Source organism: Chiloscyllium plagiosum, unplaced genomic scaffold (assembly GCF_037043375.1).
Source record: "Chiloscyllium plagiosum isolate Xiang-an unplaced genomic scaffold, Cpla_swu_hap1 HiC_scaffold_25, whole genome shotgun sequence".
Lineage (NCBI taxonomy): Eukaryota > Metazoa > Chordata > Chondrichthyes > Orectolobiformes > Hemiscylliidae > Chiloscyllium > Chiloscyllium plagiosum.
Window position 1 is genome coordinate 30,125,876 of NW_028270163.1, and position 25,467 is coordinate 30,151,342.

The following is a 25,467-nucleotide window of genomic DNA, read 5'->3' on the forward strand; positions in this document are numbered from 1 at the left end:
TAATCATTTCTACACCTCCTCAACAAACAATAAGCCACAATTACAGAGTCAGCTGTGGCTCAGTTCTAGTGTTCTTCTCTCTTGAGTCATTCAATTCCAGGTTTCGGTTTCACTCCAAAACGTTAACACAAAAATCAAGTTAAACATTCAGGTGTTCTGGTCTGCCCTCTCAGATGAATAGAAAACATCTACAGCTCTACTTCAGGATGACTCCCCTTTTTTATGATGTCCACACTGGACAAATATTTATTATTCAATCAATATCACAAAAGTGTATTTTCTGGTCAATATCTCTTTGATCTTTTGGGAGATTGCTGTGCCAAAATTGGCTATAACATTTCCTAAATTATATCAATCTCTACCATTCAAAAATACTTCATTGTCTGTAAAGTACATTGAGATATGAAGTGGTCATGAAACATGCTGCATAAATGCATGTTTTCCCTTCTTTCTTTTATAAAGGATATTTCTTTCTCTAAATTCAACAATTTCAAGTCCCACAAGCAGTATTTTAAGTCTGCTGGTGTCATATTTGGCCTAACTTCTAGATAGAGATTGCACAGTACCTTGCATTGTAAAGGAAGGAAGAATAGGGGGTCGACCCCAAATATTCTTCATGCCAGTTAGTTACATCAACAAGAATCTGTTTTAGCAACCCTGACATTCCTGCTTCAAAAGAAAACATAGTAGAGATGAGCTTAGGAGAGAAAGATATTCTGATTTATGAAACTTACTTCATGGGATCCCCTGTAAGTACAATTCAGTCATCAATGTGCCAATTATTTTTGACATTCACATGACCTAATTTACAAAACTGAATCCGATTTACTGAGTTTGATTCTTAATTTTTGAATGTGGCATATGGATAATTCATAACTGTTCATAGAGATGACCTGAATTTCTATTGGTGATTATTCATCAATGTGCTTACTCAAACATCAAATGTTGATGGTTATTCATTTCTTTAATAAAGTGTGCTTTTCATCAAATGCCATGAGAAGTCAGACAGCAAAATAAAGTAAAAGCCATAAGTGTATAAGACATGATTTATAGATTGACAGTTCCAAAGAAATATATCTAAAATACTTCATTATTTGACAATCAAGACAAAACCTATTTTTGCATTACATTTTGTTTTCTTTATTAAATGCAAAGCTATAATTTTAGCAAAACTTTGCATAAGCATAAGCTGGTCTTATACAGTGGAATATACTTGAAGCATGGAAAATAATTAGTAAATCTGTTTCTTCATCTTGATGTGATATTCTGAATAGTTAATGAGGGGTGTAGATCCTACATAATTATGCATTATGCAATATCAGCAAAAATAAAGACAGAAAAATGAGAAGCTAAAGATTTGCAAATTAAAATGTCTAATCAACCACAAAACATATTTATCACCCCTCCCTCTTCCAAAAAAACTTCATGAAAACATTAAAATCACTATAGCAATAATTACAGTAAGAGTCAAATGGCTTTAAAGTTGTCTCTTGCAATGTATCAGCAATATAACATGATTAACAAACAGATTTTTCCTAAATTATGTACACCTTTAACTAAATAGAACAAAGCAACTACATCTGAGAATGAAATTAGTAATGCATCACTGCGCTCTAAATTCATTTACAAATGACATGGAGCTCATGAAAAAAGATAAAACTTGTACTTGAAATGGATTGGAGTACTGTCACAAAAATAATAAATGAAATCCATAAGAAAGCGTAAAACAACAAGACATTGTTTGGCTTATTCACCCAACTCATTGAAACAGATGTATACATACAGTCTCATGTTCAGTTTAACATTTGCTTAATTTCATAACAAAGATGAATAACCAATAATAAAATTTCAGGAAGGTAAACTGATGTAAAAATTCCCTAACGTCTTGAAGGCAATCAGATGAAACTGAGCTAACATTACAATTTTAACTTTGTCATATTTTACAGTTAATAGACTCGACCAAAATTAGAGCTTTGAGGATTTTTTTCAACCATGAATAGTTTTCCTTATTAACGTTAATCCCACATTTCCTCCAGACTGTTTCAGTGGATAAGTGTGACATTTTTACTGCATGGTGAGTTTTTCAGACCAGAAACGTAGGTTTAATGCTAAGACAAAAACAGAAAATGCTGGAAATCTCAGCAGGTTCTGGCAGCATTTGTGGAGAGAAGTCAGAGTTAATGTTTCGGGTCCAGAGACCTCTTCTTCAGAAAGGACCCACACTTGCTTAGATTTTCCAGCAATTTCTGTTTTTGTTTCTGATTTCTAGTGTCAGCTGTTCTTTTTGTTTTTTTTGTTAAATGCTAAGATTTTGCTGCAATCGCTTATCTCAACAAAGCAGTGTGGAAATGTAAGAATTCAGTGCTATTTGGCTGGGGAAGTTTAAATATCATCATGTTTCTCAACCATATTCCCTAGTCCTTGTCAGAAAGTGCACAATTGGCTAATGGGTGAGGACCAGACCAACATTAGCCTTTTCGTAAAATATCCTGCTGACACTCATATGTGAGAATTAGGTTCTGTTTGTACTGTAACATTACTATATCTGCAATATTTGTGAAACTGCTGATGAATGGAGAATTGAGGTTGTGTTTACTAATGCTATATACATTTGAGTTGATCACAGACTGCCAGAAAGGAGCTGTGTTGGCTGTCTGCATTCCTTGCTCCTCTTCCTCCTCAAGTGGTCACCATATATCTGGTTATAAGGACAGCATACTCATGGTAGTGAAGTTGTGCAGCATGCAGCAGACCACATGAATGACAGGCACTAGGTGAAGTATTGGAGATTGATCTAGGCCTTGGAAACAGTTCTGAGCACACTAGTGTTCCAGACTATAACATTCATGTGGGTTTTGTTTTGTGCATCCTGTCCACATGTGCAAGGGTTTTCACTAGATATGATGAGTTCTGATCACAGACGTGACCAGAATCTTGATATCAGATGATAACTCAAATCCTCGGTTTTGCCTCAGTTGGCTCAAATGCAGGAGACACTCTGAACAATCACAGAATGAAGGAATCATGATTGCTGCCAGGATACCAGGCATTGACATACATAATATTTTGCTTATGGTTACTCATCAGCTGGATTTTGAGGGAGCAGAAACTCTTTTGGTTATGGTACATCCCAAATTTCAAAACTCATGATGTGACAGGCATGCTTTCATGGAGAAACCTGCAATCTTGCAAAGCTACATGCCTGCTCCACCTTCCCTTCGACAAGTCTGATGAACGTCCATGACATAATATTATTATTCTTTGGAAACCAGTGCTCTGAAGTAGACAGAATGATGCAAAGCTTTAAATTTGATTGATATATTTATACTGTATACATTAAGAAGGTCATGCAAGTTTCATTTTGAGTTCTGAGAGTGGTGCTGGGTTGTCTGAAGTTTGATAACGTGTAGTTAGATGAGATTTTTAAGGTACCCTTGAGGTGAATATCTCAGTACCTTTAAAAGCAAGAATAGAAGAGAGAAAAAAAATTGAATGTTGCCTAGTAACCAGGTTTTACAGACTCCAAGACAGAGTTTTCATTTAGAGATATAGAAAACAGTGCAGGAATTCTATGAGTGTGAAGGGTTATATTAGAGAATGTGAGAGACGGATTCTTTCACAGTGAAAAGGTTATACCAGAGCAGTTCAGTTTAGCAGTCTCTAGAACAGTAAAGTCAGGAAAAATGTCCTGACAAGCTATTGAAACAGGAGGTCATAGATGAGAAATTTAAGGAACTTATGTTAAGAAATATCTGAGCTGTGTCAGTACTTTGTTTAAAGGTCTTATGATGATACATTTACGGTGGCATGCTGGCTCAGTGGTTAGCACTGCTGCCTCACAAAGTATAGGGTCCTGGGTTTGATTCCAGCCTCGAGAGACTGTCTGTGTGGAGTTTGTATGTTCTCCCCATGTCTGAGTGGATTCCTGCCACAATCCAAAGACCTGCAGATCAGGTGAATTGGCTATGATAAATGTCCATAGTGTAAGGCGCATTAGTGAGGTGTATATATAGGACAGGGGAATGGGTCTGGACGGGTTGCTCTTTGGAGGGTCGGTGTGGACTTGGTGGGCTAAAAAGGGCATGTTTCCACACTGTAGGTTATCTAATCTAAAGAAGAGCATCAAGTGAGCCTGCAAAATATATTGTTTATTGACAGGTGTTCAATTATTTTCTATTTCATGATTTGGCAGTGATGGCAAAATTCTTAATGGTTCTGTTTCAAAATTTTAAACGTTGTCATTTAATTTCTTATCCTCTGGCTATCAAAGGTAATGTACAACTTGTGTGTTGGGCAGTTTTCTATTATCAAACTTTTTCTGAACATTTAAGATAGGGGAAAAAAATATTGTCGCAGTAGTGATCCTTTTTCATTTCAGTTAGTGAATAGATTTGATATTAAATAAGAATGTCATAACATCAAGACCTTTAAATTAAAGTTTAATGGTAAAGAAATTTTGCTGCTCCACTGATTACAACAGGATCTTGATCAGATGGGCCAATGGGCTGAGAAGTGGCAGATGGAATTTAATTTAGATAAATGCGAGGTGCTGCATTTTGGGAAAACAACTCTTAGCGGGACTTATACACTTAGTGGTAAGGTCCTAGGGAGCATTGCTGAACAAAGTTAAAAATCACACAACACCAGTTTATAGTCCAACAGGTTTAATTGGAAGCATTAGCTTTCGGAGTGTTGCTTTTTCATCAGGGGTGGTTGAAGGAGCAGCGATCCAAAAGCTAATGCTTCCAATTAAACCTGTTGGACTGTCACCTGATGTTGTGTGATTTTTAACTTTGTACACCCCAGTCCAACTCCGGCATCTCCAAATCATACTGAACAAACAGATCTTGGAGTGCAGGTTCATAGCACCTTGAAACTGGAGTCGCAGGTAGATAGGATAAGAAGAAGGAGTTTGGTATGATTTTCTTTATTGGTCTGAGTATTGAGTACAGGAGTTGGGGGGTCATGTACAGGACATTTGTTAGGCCTCTGTTGGAATATTGTGTGCAATTCTGGTCTCCCTCATATCAGAAGGGTGTTGTGAAACTAGAAAGGCTTCAGAAAAGATTTACAAGGATGTTGCCAGATTTGGAGGATTTGAGCTAAAGGAAGAGGTTGAATAGGCTAGGGTTGTTTTCCCTGGAACGTCAGAGGCTCAGGGGTAACCTTAGAGAGATTTATAAAATCATGAGGGGCATGGATAGGATAAATAGACAAAGTCTTTTCCCTGAGGTGGGGGAGTCAGAACTAGAGGGCATAGGTTTAGGGTGTGAGGGGAAAGATATAAAAGAGACCTAAGGGGCAATGTTTTCACACAGAAGGTGGTACCTGTACGGAATGATCTGCCAGAGGAAGTGGTGGAGGCTAGTACAATTGCAACATTTAAAAGGCATCTGGATGGGTATATGAATAGGTAGGGTTTAGACCGAATACTGTCAGGTGGGACTAGATTGGTTTGGGATATCTGGGCAGCCTGGACGAGTTGGACTGAAGGGTCTGTTTCCATGCTGTACCTCTCTATGACTCTATGAACAGCAACATTTGCTGGAAAGAAACCAAGAACAACCAAGCCAGCTAAACAAGGAACTTTAAGGAGGAAACAGGATGTCCATTCAGTTTGAGTATCTGTATGGCAGTGATTGCAGGAAAATGGATTGAATCTTTATTGCTGATATTTTTACAAAACCATTTCAAATAATTTTTATACTGCATAAAATAGTTTGTGCTTCTTTACATTTGTTCTTCGATAAAAGCACATTGGCTGCTGTGAATATTTTCAGTGACTGGCCATCACAGTGACCAAATTGTAAATTACAATCTGAAGCCGATCAAGCCAGGTTTCATTCTGGGGTCTGATTTGTTCAACCTACCTTTCAGCTGGGTTCATAACACAAGAGACAATGAAGTGTACATGGCTCTTTTGGAATAAAAACATCAGCGTCTTTATGCAGTAATGATCAATGAAATGGAGATGTTACAAATATTTTCAGCTCCAGTCTCACAGGGGCCAACCAGACCACCCCGTCACTGCCCATTTTTTAGTCTGAAAGAAGCCGGACACTCAAAGTTTCATCACCACTGTGTAAGCTTCACAGCCATAGAGTCGTACAGATATCCAGCATGGAAACAGACCCTTCAGTCCAACTCGTTCATGCTGACCAGATATCCTAAACTAATCTAGTCCCATTTGGCAGCACTTGGCCCGTATCCCTCTAAACCCTTTCTTTTCATATACCCATCCAGATGCTTTTTAAACATTGTAATTGTACCACTTCCTCTGGCAGTTCATTCCATACATATAGCATCCTCTGCATGAAAATGTTGCCCCTTAGCTCCCTTTTAATTTTTTTTCCTCTCACCTTAAACCTATTCCCTCTAGTTCTCGGCTCCTCCAACCCAGGGATAAGACTTTGTGTATTTACCCTATCCATGCCCTTCATCATTATATAAACCTCTATAAGATCACCCCTCAGCCTCCGGCACTCCAGGGAAACAGCCTATTCAGCCTCTTCCTATAGTCCAAACCCTCTAACCCTGGCAACATCCTTATAACTCTTTTCTGAACCTTTACAAGTTTCACAACATTCTTCCGATGGGAGGGTGACCAGAATTGCACATAATATTCGAAAAGTGGTCTAACCAATGTCCTGTACAGCTGCAACACGATCTTCCAACTCCTATACTCAATGCTCTGACCATTGGTGATGATGTCCTTTCCCTGCTTTGACGTTGTAGCTGTGGTTGGAGCAAGTGTCAGATTTAAATGGAGGCATTTTTAGTGAGGTAGAAATACTTAATAGAGTGTTCCTTGCTAAAATTCAGCCAGGATAACTGCTTTCTTACCACCCTGTGTGAAAACCTTTCTCTTTCTATCTCTCCTCTCTATTCCTGCAGCTTGTTCTGCTGTGTGTTTCCTCTGTTCATTCTCTTTCTGATGCTGGAGTCCCGGGAGGATGCTATTGCATCTAAATCTTAGTGGAAGTGTACAAAGTTAAAAATCACACAACACCAGGTTATAGTCCAACAGGTTTAATTGGAAGCACACTAGCTTTCGGAGCGACGCTCCTTCATCAGGTGATATCAATCACCTGATGAAGGAGCGTCGCTCCGAAAGCTAGTGTGCTTCCAATTAAACCTGTTGGACTATAACCTGGTGTTGTGTGATTTTTAACTTTGTACACCCCAGTCCAACACCAGCATCTCCGAATCAGTGGAAGTGGTTTGTGCTGACTCCTTAAAAGTTGCTCAGTCCATGTCACACCACTGCCAATAGAATTCAGCAATTTTAAACAATTCCGGACACTTCCAGGCTCTGATACAATTTCAGCAAGAGCCAGTAGAAATCAATTAGCAAAGAACATAAAAGGAATTGTTGATCAGTATATGTTGTACTGGAAAAGCAAGTCCTTTTTGTGACTGAATACGGCCTATGTTCAGCTGCATATAGTTAGCATTTGACATGAGCTGGAGTATAGAGTTCCACAATGGTACTGTTGGTATGATATTAGCATTGAATACTGATTGACAACCCGGCGACATTGTATAATTTTGGTAGACAATTCCTGCACAGGTACTAAATCGGTACCAAAATGGCATCAATTAAAATGAGAACCAGGAGCATGCTGGCAAGCCTTAGGCATTATCTGGAGACAAAATAGCACCAAGAAAACATGTGAACAAGTGCCAAGGACCCAGTGTTTGAGACCAGTTTCTGTGAAAGAGGAGGGCAAATGGCATGTCTTAATCTATTGATTTCTTTTCAATGAGGAATGTAGAAAACTTGATATGTTATTCACAACAGATTGGCACTTAGACAAAGCAAAATGGTATTGTGAGCAACAACATAATTCAGGGCTTATATTAAAGGATTTTGAAAGTAATTGAAAGAAGCTCAACAGAGAAGCTACTGCAAATTTAGAAAGCTTTATTTTATGATGGTTTATAACTATGTAAAATTGAATGATTTGTTATCTTAATTGACTAGTAAAGTTTCAGTTTATGATATCTTCCAATCAATAGATAAAACAATGCAAACTTTTTTAAATAATTGCACAGTTTCTTTCTTCACACAGTTCCTTGCAGTTCTTTTGTAAGATCTTGAACTCTACAAGGAATAAAATTTCAGCCTGTATTATTCAATCGATGTGAAAAATTAGACTGTCAGTCATCAGCACTATATTACAGTAGCTTCTTTTAATCTCAACTGTACTTCTGAACACTGAAGATTTTTTTTTCTGTTGAGCTCTGAGCTTCCAATGCCAAAACTCTGTCAAAAATGCAGAAGGGAATGTGTACTTTACCTCCCTGAAGATTTATTTTACAATTCCTGCAGAGGTAAACATTGTTTCAGAGCAGCTCTTTGTCAGTGTTTCCTTCAAACTTTCATTTTGTAATTTTTAAATAAAAAATAGTCAGTAGTTTTTCATTCTTTTTATTCATTCACAGGATGAGGCATAACTGGCTAGGCAAGCAATTTTTGCCTATCCTTTATGGGCAGTTAAAAGTTAACCACAATCTGGCATGTAGGCCAGAGCAGGTAAGGATGAAAATTTTCTTTCCCAAAGGACATTAGTGAACCAAATGGGTTTTTTTTCTGATAATTGGCAATAGATTCATACTAATCATTAGACTCTTATTTCCAGATATTTATTGAATTTAAATTCCACCATATATTATGGTGGGATTCAAACCCAGTTCCCAGAACATTACCGAGGTTTTGGATTACCAGTGCAGCAATAACACTGTTAGGTCATCACCTTCCCCTTGTTACACATGTTCATTGACTAATAGGAGTCAGAATAACAACAGAATCAATGGTTAAATCATCTCCTTCTATCCAATAAAAAAGAAGGCTAAAAGGTCACGGTGTTTAATTTCTGATTCTTGGGAGATAAAGTAAACATGATCAGCCCAATCTTCCTGATAAAATAATAGCATGTTCATGATTTACACTGTTATTAACGTGCAAATGGATCAGGAATGGGCCTTAAGAGATACAGTGAGAGTTGCAAATCCTCAGACCTTGCTGCCTTCTCACGTTACCCTGCACCTTTGGAGTTGTTACCTTCAGCATATTTATTACCAATTATCTCTTTCTAATGAAGAGGGATGCCTTTGGTCCTTTGTGGACTATGGCTCCATACTATACCAAGATATTGGAGATGAAGGGATTCATCTGAGCTAAGGAAACTCCCCATTTGTTTGGCACATGTGGCATCTTGCCCTTAACATTGCATTGTTTCTAAAAACTTGATAAATTTTTATGTTAATTGTCCATTCGATATTAAACCTCGTAATTTACAGCGTAACAAAGGGATACTTCATTGTAATGACAATTGTTGTGTAAGGTAATGAATAGGAGTTGGATAGCACAGTTGTCTAGATACTGTAGTGTGATGCAACTAACTTCAACCATGTGGGTTCAATCCCCCTAATCTGCCTCTTCACCTTACCACATACTGGTGGAGTGGTTACCTTCAAGCCTCATTGATTACCCTCATAACCAATTGTCCCTCCAGCTGTGAAAAAGATATGCATGGTCCTTCATGGACCACATCAAGATAATGGATATGAAAGGGTCAATCTAAATGAAGCTGAAGCGACACTATGTATAAGATGAAGATGTAATAAAACGTTTCTTGTTATCGAAGATAGTGCCTGTTCTACTGAGACTTATTTTTTGTTCATCCTTGACTGCACACTACTAGATAGCCCCCACACTAGTGTAGGAAGAACAACTAGTGGCAGCATTCTTTTGGCCTACCATGCAGGTATTACCACCAGGCTATTACTCCAGAGATCATGGTGATGATTTGGAACCTAAGTTTGAATCCTGCCATGGCATATGGTGGAATTTGGATTCAATTAAAAATCTGGAATTAAAAGTCTAATGATGACCATGAATTGTCAGTGCCGATTGTCAGAAAAACCCATCTAGTTCACCAATGCCTGGAGGGAAGGAAAGTGTCATCCTTACCGATCAGGCCCACATGTGACTCCAGACACACAACAATGTGGTTGACTCTTATTGTGCCCTGTGGGAAATTAAGGAGAGGCAATAAATTCTAGCCTTGTCAGTGATGCCCACATCCTGTGAATGAATTTAAAAATTCATTTTTACAACAATCAATCTCTGACACCCAAAAATTAAACACTTAAACTGAGAAATCTCATTCTTTTAGATGTCTAATCATTCTTAGAGATGTTAATGTTTTTTTTCCATTTTCCTTACTTCACTTCTGCGTCGGATTCGACTCAACCACACGAATCCTAAATCACCCTCCTTCTCAGTCACTCCTCTGTTTTTTACTTATTCCTGAAATATTATTGATTGTAAACACATTATTGGTCCCAACAATCAGAGTTTCAGGTGGCTTATTTCTCTCTTCAGGACATTATCAACTCACTCTTGCAGCAGCTATGCTACAAAGAAGTTTCTAAACTTGTAGCAGGAAAACAACTAATCAATGGAGCTGGGGACATGGACTGCAGAAAGACTTAACCCAGTACAGTCCACAATGGTGCCTTTTTAATCCAAATGTGTTCATGCAGTGTGACACTACATTTTCTTTTACAAATGTGAGGGATGGACAGTGATGGTCATGTTTATATATTGTGAAGCTATTGTACATTTTGGCCATGAGGACTGCAAAGAAATTCCAAAAAAACATATAATGTGCTTGCACCAGAAGTGATATCTTCTTGGTGCATGATTGTATTAGTGAGAGAATGAAGGCATCCTGCCTGCAATTTAAACATAGGGTGGAATCTTCTGCTCCTGCAGATGGTGAGCTTGAAGGCAAAAAGGACACTTAATTAGATTGAGTGGTGACATATGCAGTTACCCTTCAACTTATATTGCGCTCTGAAAGGCCATTGGCCAGCTTTCTTGTCCTGCCACCAGCTGAGGCATTTAAGTGACAAATTAAAGACCACCACATCCTCAGTCTGTCACCACAGGGATTAACCCAGTTGTGGATGAGCCTGATGCTGTTCAGCAATATGGCTGGTACACTGCATGCAGTTAGTCACCTTATAGGGTCACAGGTAATCAGTGTCTGATTATGGGACTGGTTAGCAGGTACAGGCAATGCCTGTTGGCAGCCACTGCCTTGCCCTCACCTCTGCCACTACTACCCCCTTTCCTCAACTCCCGACCCAAACCCCCATACCCACCCCACCACTTGCCTTCACAACCCTGGGACTCCAAGATTGTCCTTCTGCCAGCAGCTACATTATGGCTGAGCACAAGCACTATTGGACTCTGACCTGCTCTAAGCGGGATTTCCATCCTCAGGGTCTTGAAATGCAGTGAAGATCCATCAGTTCCCTTGAGACTTTGTGATTGTTGTGTGATCCAGCAGGCCTTCCTTGGAAAAGGCAGTTCAGGGTCTCTCACATGCTGATAAGACCCCTAGTGCCTTACCAATATTCAGAAAGAGCAATATATTACTTAATCCCTTTGGCCCATTGTGTTAATTCAGTTCAATACCAATTTATATATAACTCAGACATATAGCCACCATCACTCCATTTCACCTGATACCTTTACCCTGGAAAAATCTAGTGATCTTTTTCTTAAAACTTCCAATTACCTTGACAGGTTTTGGGCTATAGCATTCTATATTTTAAATGCCTATTACATGAATATAAATGTATCCTAATTTCACTTCCGCTTTGTCCAGGTCAAAGAATGAGTTTACTGTGTCCAAGCTGTTAAATCCCAAATTATAATGTTGAAGACCTCCATTAGATCATCCCTTAGACTTCTGAACTCAAGGTAATAGAGCATAATTTAATATTACCCTTTCATGATTTAGTTTTTCAAGCCCTGTTACTATTTTGGTGAGTCTTCGCTGTACTTCCTCTTACATCAATATTGGTTTCCTAAGGTTCAGCACTCTAAGTTGAATTGCAGTAGCAGGGTCTGGCGTAGGCTCTGAAGAGCTGAAGTATACATTCCTTACTTTTGCATTCCAGCCATCCTGAGGTAAAGGGCAACATTCCATTAGCCTCTTTGATTACTTTCTGTACCTGTGCATTAGCTTTTACTGATATATTGATTGAGGTCATTGACCTGGTTTGTCTATTTATAGTATTACCCAAAACCCATATAATGTAAATCTTTACCCTTGATTGAACACTTAATGAACATTGTTGTGCATATCTCACGTGTACTTCTCATATACAGTATTAACATTACAAACAGCATTATGTTTCATATCTATATGATGTTGCTGTCAGTGTCATGCAAATACATGTTTCTCAATGCGTGCATCTCTCACTCACATATGCATGATCTCCAGGGAAATTACACGTATTCCCATTCCCCTAAACTAATTCCAATTAAGGGCAAATCTGCAAAATTTATTTTTAGACTGAAATGAAAATTTCTGAAAATCACATTGACACATATCAAGGTTATCTGCAAAATCTGTTCAGTAATTGAATGTGATTTTATAATCTGGGCTAGATTTTAAACAAACTTCAGAGCACGTTTTGCAAAGACTGTTAAAGATAATTGGCACCCAGTTAGTTGTTTCTCATTTTCAGTTCTGCTTCTACTCAGTGCAGTGACTGCAACAAAAGAATTTGTTTCATTAGGCAAAATGATTTTTTTTTTGCTCCTGTATCTCCTATATTTGGTATTTTGTCCTTTTGTATGAAAATGTGTTTTCCCAAATCAAAAATGACTATTCAAACCTCCAAACTAAATGTAAACAAATTATCACAATATCTTCTCCGCTGAAGATAATTTTCTTTATGAGCTAGTTGTATCCCATTTATTATGGCATAAATCTAATATTCTGTGGTTTATAATAAAAAAGCAGATTATCTATATGGACTTTAGTAAAGCATTTGACAAGGTTCCACATGGTAGACTGGTTAATAAAGTTAGATCAATGGTATCCTGGGGAGCTAGCCAATTGGATACAAAATCAGTTTGAAGATAGGAGACAGAAGGTGATGGTGGAGGAATGTTTTTCACATTACAGGTCTGTGACCAGTGGCATGTCGCAAGAATCAGTGCTAGTGCATTGCTTTTTGTCATTTATTTTTTAATTGAGTCGGATGTGAATATAGAAGGTATGGTTAGTAAATTTGCAGATGACACCAAAATTGGTGGTAAAGTGGACAGTGAAGAAGATTATCTTACAGTATAATGAGATCTTGATCAGATGGGCCAATGGGCCGAGGAGTGGCAGATGGAGTTTAATTTAGATAAATGTGAGGTGCTGCATTTTGGTAAGGCAAACCAGGGCAGGACTTTTATAGTAAATGTTAGGGCCCTGTGGTGTGTTGCCTAACAAAGAGACTTAGAGGTACAGGTACATAGTTCCTTGAAAGTGGAATCGCAGATAGACAAGATGGTGAAGAAGGTGTTCGGCTCGCTTGCCTTCATTGGTCAGAACATTGAGTACAGGAGTTGGGATGTAATGTTGCAGTTGTACCGGGAATTGGTGAGGCCACTTTTAAAATACCATGTGCAATTCTGGTCGTCTCTCTATAGGAAAGATGTTGTTAAACTTGACAGGGTGTCGAAAAGATTGATAAGGGTGTTGCTAGGACTGAGGGGTTTGAGCTATAGGGAGAGGCTGAATAGGCTGGGGCTTCTTTCCCTAGAGTGTCAGAGACTGAGGGGTGACTTTATAGAGATTTGTAAAATCATGGATGACATGGATCGGGTGAAAAACCACGGTCTTTGTTTTGGGTAGAGGAATCCAAAAGGTTTAAAAAGAACCTGAGAAGTAGCTTCTTCATGCAGAGAATGGAATGAGCTGCCAGAGGAAGTGGTACAATTACAATGTTTAAAAGGCATCTGGAAGGGTATATGAATAGGATGGGTTTAGAGGGACATGGGCCAAATGCTGGCCAATGGAACTAAGCCAGATTGGGATAGCTGGTTGGCAAGAATGAGCTGGACTGAAGGGTCTACTTCTGTCTATATGCGTCTATGATTCTAAATGAATTAAGTACTAATTAACACTGGAATCCTGAATTACCATATTTGATGAGGCATTGGATAATGCAATGGGATCTGAGAAGAATCTATGTGAATCATTGGAAACTGATCCAACTAATTTGATTCCAACTAATGGTAATTCTAGGCAAACAAAATCATAATGTGAACCTGGCTTGATAGACCATGAATTTTGTTTTACTTCTTGTTTAATTTGGAGGTCAGTCACTGAACATATTCACAAGATGCTGCCTTTATACGTTGAACAAAAGAAATAAAACATGGATTACATCATTTCATATAAGACCATTGGGATGATACCGTTATAAATATCAGAAAGAAAGATCCATCCCTTTTATCCCGGCAATAGTCTCACAGGAAGTCAAACCTCAGTGAAAGGTCACTCCAATATCCATAATAAATCTTGCTAAACTAGCACAGCTACAATTGGTTTCCTTTTAATAGATTTCTGTGTATTTCACTTGATGTTATTTTCTTTAGTTAAATCTTAAAACAAGCTGCTAATTCAGCTCACTTTTGATTTAAAATGCGTTTCCTAAACCCATGTCTTCAACTGCCTTGTAGGATGGCTTCCTTACTAATAATTCCAGCTTTCTTCTGCTGCTGTTATTTTTTCTGTAATGAATGTATTATGTACAATATAAAGTTTGATTTGTATTTGCATATTGTGTGGGTTAAGAATGAATAACATTATTTAATTTTAGATTAATTCTGTGAGTGGCACCAGGTAGTTTGAAAATGTATTTACATGCATTTAAATATGGTCTTTGAAAAACCATTGAGGTGAATATTTCAGTGCTTTTAAGAAAACAACAAGGATTGAAGAGAGAAAATAAATGGGCTGGTGCATAGCAATAAGGTCTCCTATGACATCACAAGGCAGTGACAGAAAAAAGTTTTCTTTTCAAAAGAAAGACAGACCATCCAGAAGGTTAGTGAGTGGGTAGATTTCTTTCACAGAGTGAAGCAGGTTTCTTTCAGTGAGAAAAGGTTTTGTAAAAAGAACAGTGGGGTTTAGTAGTCTCTAAAATAGCCAAGGCAGAAGTTCATAAGTGGTAGGTTCTACAAACAGAAAAAATTAAGTTGTGAGAGAATTAGACATCCCACAAGGCTAGAGTTTTGCTGGAAAAGCACTGCAGGTCAGGCAGCATCAGAGGAGCAGGAAAATCAATGTTTCGGGCAAAAGCCCTTCATCAGGAATGAGGCAGGGACCCTCCAGGGTGGAGACATAAATGGGAGGGGCATGGGACTGGGGAGAAGGTAGCTAAGAGTATAATAGGTGGATGGAGGTGGGGAAGAAAGTGATAGGTCAGAGAGGATGGTGGAGCTCATAGGTGGGAAGGAAGATTGGCAGGTAGGACATGTCATGAGGATGGTGCTGAACTGGCAGGTTGGAACTGGTGTAAGGTGGGGGGAGGGGAAATTAGGAAACTGGTGAAGTCCACATTGATGCCCTGGAGTTGAAGTGTTCCAAGGTGGAAGATGAGGCGTTCTTCCTCCAGGTGTCAGGTGGTGAGGGAGCACGGTGGAGGAGGCCCGGGACCTGCATGTCCTCAGCAGAGTGGGAGGGGGACATGAAATATTCGGCCACGGGATGGTGGGGTTGATTGCTGCGGGTGTCCCGGAGATGCAGCTGTCCCACAAGGCTTTTTAATTCATTAATTTAAGGAAGTTAAAAATCACACAACACCAGGTTATAGTCCAAGAGGTTTAATTGGAAGCACACTAGCTTTCGGAGCGACGCTCCTTCATCAGGTGATTGTGGAGGGCTCGATCGTAACACAGAATATATAGCAAAAATTTGCAGTGTGATGTCACTGAAATTATACATTGAAAAATTGATTGTATGTTAAGCCTCTCATCTGTTAGAATACAGTGATAGTTTCACTTCTTTCATGTGTAAATCACAAAACCCTGTTTTTTAAAGTTGCATTCTCGGGTTAGCTGTTAGCAATGGTGATAGCTAGACAATATGTTGAAGGTGTTAGCCCCCTGTGTTTTCTATCTATGACCTGATGTTTAGACTGATTCTAATCTAAAAAGTGAGATAACAGAGTTTTACATAAATTCATGCAGTTTTTGAGCTCAGAGTTCTACATGAATGTATGCAGTTTTTGAGCAAAGTGCAATATAACTCTGCAAGTACAAATTCACCACACAAAATATATGTGTGCATGTGGGTCTTTGTCTGTGTCTGTCTGGGGTGGGGGTTGTGAGTGTGTGTGTGTGTGTGTAGTGAGTGCAGAGTGTCTTAAGTCTGTGAGGGGGTGCATGTGTGGGAGTGTGTGTGTCTATAAGAGTGTGTGTGTGTGTGTGTGTAGGAATATGTGAGTGTGTGTGTGAAAATATGTGTGTGTGTGTGTGTAAATATGTGTGTGTGTGTGAATATGTGTGTAGGAATGTGTGTGTGTGTGTGTAGGAATATGTGTGTGTGTGTGTGTGTGTGTGTGAAAATATGTGTGTGTGTGTGTGTGAAAATATGTGTGTGTGTGAATGTGTGTGTGTGTGTGAAAATATGTGTTTGTGTGTGTGAATGTGTGTGTGTGTGAAAATATGTGAATGTGTTTGTGTGTGTGAAAATATGTGAATGTGTGTGAAAATATGGGAGTGTGTGTGTGTGAAAATATGGGAGTGTGTGTGTGTGTGTGAAAATATGTGAGTGTGTGTGTAGGAATATGTGTGTGTGTGTGTGTGTGTAAATGTGTGTGTGTGTGTGTGTGTGTGAATATGTGTGTGTGTGTGTGTAGGAATGTGTGTGTGTGAGAATATGTGTGTGTGTGTGTGTGTGAGAGTGTGTGTGTGAGAGTGTGTGTGAGTGTGTGTGAGTGTGTGTGAGTGTGTGTGAGTGTGTGTGAGTGAGAGTGTGTGAGAGTGTGTGAGAGTGTGTGAGAGAGAGAGGAGAGTGTGTGTGTGTGTGTGTGTGTCTGTGTGTGTGTGAGAGAGAGAGAGAGTGTGAGAGTGTGAGAGTGTGAGAGTGTGAGAGTGTGAGAGTGTGAGAGTGTGAGAGTGTGAGAGTGTGAGTGTGTGTGTGTAGTGCAATGGTGATCACCTGTAATGTGACATGAACCCAAGGTCCCGGTTGAGGCCCTCCCTTTGGGTACCGAACTTAGCTATCAGCCTCTGCTCGGCCACTTTCCTCTGCTGCCTGTCCCGACGTCCACCTTGGAGGATGGTCACCCGAAGGTCCAAGGCTGAATGTCCTGGACCACTGAAGTGTTCCCCGACTGGGAGGGAACCCTCCTGTCTGTTGATTGTTGTGCGGTGCCCATTCTTCCGTTGTCGTAGCCTTTGCTTGGTTTCCCCAATGTACCACGCCTCCTGGCATCCTTGCCTGCAACGTATAAGATAGACAACATTGGCTGAGTCACATGAGTACCTGCCATGTACAAGGTGGGAGGTGTTCCCACGCATAATAGTGGTATCTATGTAGATATCTATATCTACATAGATACCACTATTATGCGTGGGAACACCTCCCACCTTGTACATGGCAGGTACTCATGTGACTCAGCCAATGTTGTCTATCTTATACGTTGCAGGCAAGGATGCCAGGAGGCGTGGTACATTGGGGAAACCAAGCAAAGGCTACGACAACGGATGAATGGGCACCGCACAACAATCAACAGACAGGAGGGTTCCCTCCCAGTTGGGGAACACTTCAATGGTCTAGGACATTCAACCTCGGACCTTTGGGTGACCATCCTCCAAGGTGGACTTCGGGACAGGCAGCAGAGGAAAGTGGCCGATCAGAGGCTGATAGCTAAGTTCGGTACCCATAGGGAGGGCCTCAACCGGGACCTTGGGTTCATGTCACATTACAGGTGATCACCTTTGCACTACACACACACACACATTCCTACACACACACTCACATACACATGGCACAGGTACACACAGACACCCACACACACCCTTACAGACACACACACTCCCACACATGCACCCCCTCACAGACTTAAGACACTCTGCACTCACTACACACACACACACATTCTCACACTCACAACCCCCACCCCAGACAGACACACACACACACACAGACAAAGACCCACATGCACACATATATTTTGTGTCGTGAATTTGTACTTGCAGAGTTACATTGCACTTTGCTCAAAAACTGCATACATTCATGTAGAACTCTGAGCTCAAAAACTGCATGAATTTATGTAAAAGTCTGTTATCTCACTTTTTAGATTAGAATCAATCTAAACATCAGGTCATAGACAGAGAACACAGGGGGCTAACACCTTCAACATATTGTCTAGCTATCACCATTGTTAACAGCTAACCCGAGAGTGCAACTTAAAAATAGGGTTTTGTGATTTACACATGAAAGAAGTGAAACTATCACTGTATTCTAACAGATGAAAGGCTTAACAGACAATCAATTTTTCAATGTATAATTTCAGTGACATCACACTGCAAATTTTTGCTATAAATTCTGTGTTACGATCAAGCCCTCCACAATCACCTGATGAAGGAGTGTCGCTCCAAAAGCTAGTGCTTCCAATTAAACCTGTTGGACTATAACCTGGTGTTGTGTGATTTTTAACTTTGTACACCCCAGTCCAAATCATAATTTAAGGAAAACATACGTGGGCTATGCTATCAGTTTATTTAAGGATCTCATGAAGAGATATTAACTAAAGAAAGAAAGGACTGAATGAATGCGAATGTTTGCCTAAAAAAAACAAGTACAGCCATGCCCACTCTTTGAGAATCTTTAAAATGAAAGGAGTGTTATACTTCACTGAGGTTTGAGTATAAATTAATAATTGTAGAGGGTTGATTATCTACTTCTGATATTGGTCATCAGTCTGTTTCACATAATTTTTGCACAGTGTAATATAATTTGTGTTTCTCTCCTTTTGTTGTTATAAATCTCCATGGTCTGTTAAAAATGCATTTGCAACCTCTTGTGAATATTTTCAATGGCTGACAACCATGGTAAATAAATGCAAAAGCCTACGGTCCGTTTTTTCAGGTTTCACTCCACTATCTGACTTGTTCAGTATTAACATCAATTGGGATCATTACACAGAGCTTCTCAGGAATTCGAAGCAAAAGTGAGGCCTGCAGATGCTGGAAATCAGAGTCTAGGTTAGAGTGGTGCTGGAAAAGAACAGCCGGTCAGGCAGCATCCGAGGAGCAGGAAAATCGACGTGACGTTTTGGGCAAAAGCCTGTCCTGATGAAGGGCTTTTGCCTAAACATCACATCGATTCTCAGGAATTCTGCAGAGCTTTGACAGCTTGGAGATTGGTATTAACACTGCTATTATGGATAGTTTGATTGCCTTTTCTCTGCTTGAACATACTTCTGCCTCACCACCACCAGCTTATAAAGTGCAAATCTGCAAATATTTTCACAATTATTTCCCAGTTGGCTTGTCGTCATTTAGCCAAAATGCTGCTTGCAATTAATTGTTCAAAATTACTTTCCGACCTTTATCTTTAAAAGTCAGATCTACACAGAACTGCAAACTGAAACTCTAAACTAATATTTCTTCCACATTCGATACTAATATGTTATGAATCTTCATCACAATCCTTCTGTTTTGACTCAATCTAAGATATTTTACAGGTTTAAAGGAAAAGAAAATAAACAAATAATCATGGATTTGTGTTCTTTTATGTATGCATCTGTTCATTTGCTAAGAATAGCAAGCACTTAAAAATCCTCTGTTTAATACATAGTGCTCTTTAAATATTTCTCCACTCCATGCAGTTTGTGTTTGTTGCCCCATTACATCTATTCTCCAAGAAAAAAAAGCATTATTTAATAAATATTGTTTAAATTATAAGTCTATTTCAATGTATTGCCATTTCTATTCATAATCCATTGGGTGGAAAGATGCAATCGATATTTTGTAAATTACTGCTATAGCTGTTCTATTACTTTTACAAAGACATGCAACTTTTTTTAGGCATACACAGCAAAGGTGAAAGGAAAATGCGATGAAAACAATGGAGACTATGAGACCAAGACAATCAGGAAACAGTATAGTATGATGCGAACATATGATAAATGCATTGGATGAATTATAAGTAGCGATAGCACAGGCAAAGATGAACACACAATTGGTAATCATGACAAATAAAGTGAAAATCTCAACTCATGCATCACATTGTCTTATTCCATGAACTTAACCCACTGATCAATCTCCAGGGCACAACCAGCCTCCATAACAGTAAACATGATCTATATGGACTTCAGCAAGGTGTTCGACAAGGTTCCTCAGGGGAGATTGGTAAACAAGGCTAGATCACATGGAATACAGGGAGAACTAGCCATTTGGATACAGAACTGGCTCAAAGGTAGAAGACAGAGGGTGGTGGTGGAGAGTTGCTTTTCAGACTGGAGATCTGTAACCAATGGTGTGCCATAGGATCGGTGCTGGTTTCACTGCTTTTTGTCATTTACATAAATGATTTGGATGTGAACATAGGAGGTATAGTTAGTAAGTTTGCAGGTGACATCAAAATTGGAGGTGTAGTGGACAGCAAAGAAGGTTACCTCAGATTACAACGGGATCTTGATTAGATAGGCCAATAGGCTAAGGAGTGGCAGATGGAGCTTAATTTAGATAAGTGCAAGGTGCTGCACTTTGGAAAAGCAAATCAGAGCAGGACTTATACACTTAATAAGTGTAAGTAAAGACCTTAGTAAGATCCTGGGGAATGTTGCTGAACAAAGAGACCTTGGAGAGCAGGTTCATCATTCCTTGATAGTAGAGTCACAAGTAGATAGGTTAGTGAAGAAGGCGTTTGGTATGCTTTCCTTTATTGATCAGAGCATTAAGTATAAGCTGTACAGGACATTGGTTAGGCTGCTTTTAGAATATTGCATGCAATTCCAGTCTCCTTCCTATCAAAAGGATGTTGCGAAACTTGAAAGGGTTCAGAAAAGATTTACAAGGATTTTGGCAGATTTGGCGGATTTGAGCTATAGGGAGAGGTTGAATAGGCTGGGGCTGTTTTCCCTGGAGTGTTGGAGGCTGAGGGGTGACCGTACAGAGGTTTATAAAGTCATGAGGTGCATGGATAGGATAAATAGACAAGGTCTTTTCCCAGTGATAGGTTAGGGTGAGAGAGGAAAGATATAAAAGAGACCTAAGGGGCAATGTTTTCACACAGTGGGTGGTGGGGTATGGAATGAGCTGCCAGAGGAAGTGGTGGAGACTGGTACAAATACAGCATTTAAAAGGTATCTGGATGGACATATGAATAGAAAGGGTTTAGAGGAATATGGGCCAAGTGCTGGCAAATGGGACTAGATTACGTTAGGATATCTGGTCGGCATGGATGAGTTGGACTGAAGGGTCTGTTTCCATGCAATACATCTCTATGACACTGTCATTCTATGGCTATGCATGAGTTAACAGACTTTCTGGCAGAAGCTTTTCTTTCAATGGAAACAAAGCAGAGAAAACTGTGTCAATCTCCAGAGTTATAGATTTTTAGTCACTGGAGGGAAAAAAAGAAGCCTTTCAGGTAGTTTACAGCTTATTTGTGAACAATGTTTTTCTCAGTGTTCCTCTTGTAGGCTCAGAAAAGAATCAAGTAAGATGCTCAATTCTTTTCCTTGAAGGAACCAGACTAAAAGTACAATAATTATTTTTTTAAAAGATTCAAAATAATGAAAATAAATGGAGAACATCAGAGAAAAACAGGAAGCATGACTAACTTGCTCAAAAGTATTTTATCCTGTATGGTATTCTAATTCACCGAGCCACTGTGCTCCCATATGTTTTAAATGTTGTTATTGTACCAGCCTCCACCACTTCCTCTGGCAGCTCATTCCATACCCTCTGCATGAAAAAGCTGGCCCTTTTATACCTTTTAAAAGATGTGCAGGTCAGGTGAATTGGCCATGCTAAATTGCCCATAGTGTTAGTACATTAATCAGGGGTAAATGCAGAGAAAGAAGTCTGGGAGGGTTACTCTTCAAAGGGTCGGTGTGGACTTGTTGTGCCACACTGTAGGGAATCTTTAAAAAATATATATTTGGATGGATATGTGAGTTGGAAGAGTTTAAAGGGATATGGGCAAAATGCTGGCAAATGGGACTAGATTTGTTTAGGAAATCTGGTTGGCATGGACAAGTTGGATTGAAGGATCTGTTTCCATGCTATACATCTCTTTGACTCTATGTACAGCTGGAAGGGATCTTGCAGGTGGTGGTGTTACCAGGTATCTGCTTGTCCTTCGAGGCGACCATAAGACCATAACAAATGCAAACAGTAGCAGGCATTTGGACCCTTGAGCCAGATCCACCATTCAGTAGGATCATGGCTGATTTGACATTCAACATATCCACTTTTCCTGCCTTTTCTCTGTAACCTTGTATCTCCGACCGATTAAGAATTTATCTCAGCCTTAAGTATACACAAAGACTCTGCCCCACAGCCCTTTGTGGCAAGAAGTTGCAATGCCTCACAATCTTCTAAGAGAAGAATTTCCTCCTCAACTCAGTCTTAAATTGGTGAGACTATGCCCCCTGGTCTAGACTCTCCCATGAGGGGAAACATTCTCTCAGCATTTACCTTGTCAAGCCTCTTAAGAATCCAATATGTTCACTTAGACCACGTCTCATTCTTCTCCACTCCAGTGACTAAATTAGAGTGGCGCTGGAAAAGCACTGAGAAGCAGGAAAATCATTGTTTTAGGCAAAAGCCCTTCATCAGGAATGAGGCAGGGAGCCTCCGGGGTGGAGAGATAAATGGGAGGGGGGCAGGGCTGGGGAGGAGGTAGCCAAGAGTACAATAGGTGGATGGAGGTGGGGATGAAGGTGATTGGTCGGAGAGGAGGGTGGAGCGGATAGGTGGGAAGGAAAATTGGCAGGTAGGACAGTCATGAGGATGGTGCTGAGCTGGAAGGTTGGAACTGGGATAAGGTGGGGGGAGGGGAAATGAGGAAACTGGTGAAGTCCACATTGATGTCCTGGGGTTGAAGTCTTCTGAGGCAGAACACTCCAGTGAGTTGAGTCCCAACCTATTTAGCCTTTGTTCATAAGGCAATCCCTCGATACCATCCTAGTGAAACCTCTCTGAACAGCCTCCAATGAAATGATATCTTTCCTGAAATAAGAGGACTAAAACTGCTCATAGTATTCTAGATGTGGTCTCATCAGCACCTTGTAAAGTTGCAGTAATACTTTCTATTTCAATCCCTTGAAACAAGGGCTGACATTCCATTAGCCTAGCTGATTATCTGCTGCACCTGTGTACTAGCTTTCTGTGTTTCATGTACAAGTACCCCAAAGGGTTTCAGCTTTCTGTAGTTTTTCTCTATTTAAATAATTCTCAGTTCTTTTGGTTCTCCCTTCCAAAATTAACAACTTCACATTTTCTAACATTATAAACCATTTGCTAACTTTTTGTCCACTTACATAACTGACCAATATCTCTCTGTTTCTATCCCTCTCATATCATGCCTTTCCACCTATGCAAATGTATCATATGCAATTTGGGCTACAGAATATCCACATCCTTCTTCCCAGTTATTAACATATTTTGTAAACAGCACTGATCGCAGAGAAATATATGCCAATATACTACCTCCAACACCATGGGCTCTTATTGGATGACTTTTCCTTTTGAGAGATACCTTGTTGAACACTTCCATAAGTCCAAATATAACACAAGTGGTCTTAGGTTTGTAAGGTGCTCTCTAAAGCCCCTTGGTGAATTCCTGCAGTGCATCTTGTAGATGGTACACACTGCTTTTTCTGAGCATCTGTGGTGAAAGAAGTCAATGTTTGCAGATGTGATACCAATCAAGTAGTCTGCTTTGTTCTGGATGGTGTTGTTGGAGTTGCACTCATCTAGGCAAGTGGGGAGCAGTCTATCACACTCCTGACTTGTTTATTGTAGATGTGGAAAGACTTTGGGGAGGTAGGAAGTAAGTTACTCATTGTAAGATTCCTATCCTCTAATTATGCTTTTGTAGCCATTGTATTTATGTGATGAATCCAGTTCAGTTTCTTGTTAGTGGTCACCCTCCCCAGGATGTTGATAGTGGGACATTCAGTGTTGATAATGCCATGTCTAAATGTCCTGCTACTTTCTTAGTAATGGATTCTAGTATGTTCCAAATGAGAGATGTCATTCCAACTGTTAATATGGTTAGTTAATATGAGTGTAATAATTGCAGCATATAATATCACCATGCAAGCACAAACAGCTGGATTGCCCAACGATGTTCCGCATGTATGAAACCAGATGCATAACATTGTTTAGAAGTAAATAGAGCAGAGAAACCTAGTACTGTATCCTCAGAATCAAAAATATCTCTGGTATGTCATTCACTAACTCCCATGCCATCCTATTTCCTAGTATGCCACTGGTAATGGTAATTAAGAAGTAATGCTCGGAACTTCAGCAATTTGTCCAGATTATTGCTTTTGCAACTTCATGAAGAGGAAAGTGGGAAAAAGAGAAGGTGCCAAGGAGAATATGGTGGCCATTGAAATTTTGGAAAAGAAATTAATATCTCCAAATTGCCTTTCAACCAGCAGCTCATTCAGAGCTAAAGAAACATTTTGAGGACTACATTTTCTTTCCTCTCTACTCCATGGTCCACCAGCCGAAGGTGCTGCATTGTGTGTCCACTGCAATCACTGCAGAAGGGAGATAACACTAGCAGCCCACACTGCAATGAGATTAAAAGGAGAATGAGTTGGAGCCATTGGCCAGATTGAACTGATGGAAACATTTCCCATACTGATCTATACTTGGCAGTAATCCTAATTTGAAAGATTGAGTGAACAAATATTTCCTTCAGCTAAATATTAAGCCCAAAGTAATTATGTTTGCCCCTCTTCCATAGATCTGTTCTGTCGCCATTAATTCCATCCCCTTCCTTAATAGATTTTTGAGACTGAATTAGACAGTTCACAATCTCGTAGTCACATGTGATCTTGATCAGATCACTGCACCATCATCAATAACTCCTACTTCCACTTTCAACATTTCTTGACTTACTCCCTGCCTCAACTTATCTTTGATACATCTGAACTTAGTTATTGCAATGCTGTCCTTCTCAAACTTCCACCCTCTATCATTTTAACTCATCTAAAACTCCAGTGACCATGACCTGTCTTTTGCACAGTCCTGTTCACCCATCAACACTGTTCTCAATAATTTACATTAGCTCCCAATTAAGCAACACCTCAATTTTATAAGTTTTTTGCTATACTAAAGTCACCTATAATTCTGCCCCTATGTTATCTCTTCCAGTCCACAATCCTCTGAACTCTTCCAAATCTGGCTTTTCGAATATAATCAGTTATCAATACATGACCAAGCGGGGTTGCTCCTTTAGCTGCTGGGTTTGGATGCTCTAGATTTCTCCAAACATCTCCATCTCTCTTTCCTCTTTTAAAGCATTATTTAAAAGCTTGACTAAACTTTTGATTGTCTGCCTTAACACGTTTCTCTATGAAGTTCCTTGAGATGTGTTGGTACATTGAAAGCTAACTGCGCTG

At 39.6% G+C, this 25,467-nt stretch overlaps 1 protein-coding gene across 3 annotated transcripts in view; it reads left to right on the plus strand.

Annotated features, from left to right (window-relative positions):
* The window catches only part of mgat5b (alpha-1,6-mannosylglycoprotein 6-beta-N-acetylglucosaminyltransferase B), an 876,343-nt gene that overhangs the window by 807,433 nt on the left and 43,443 nt on the right, over nt 1-25,467 (plus strand). The window lies entirely within an intron of this gene.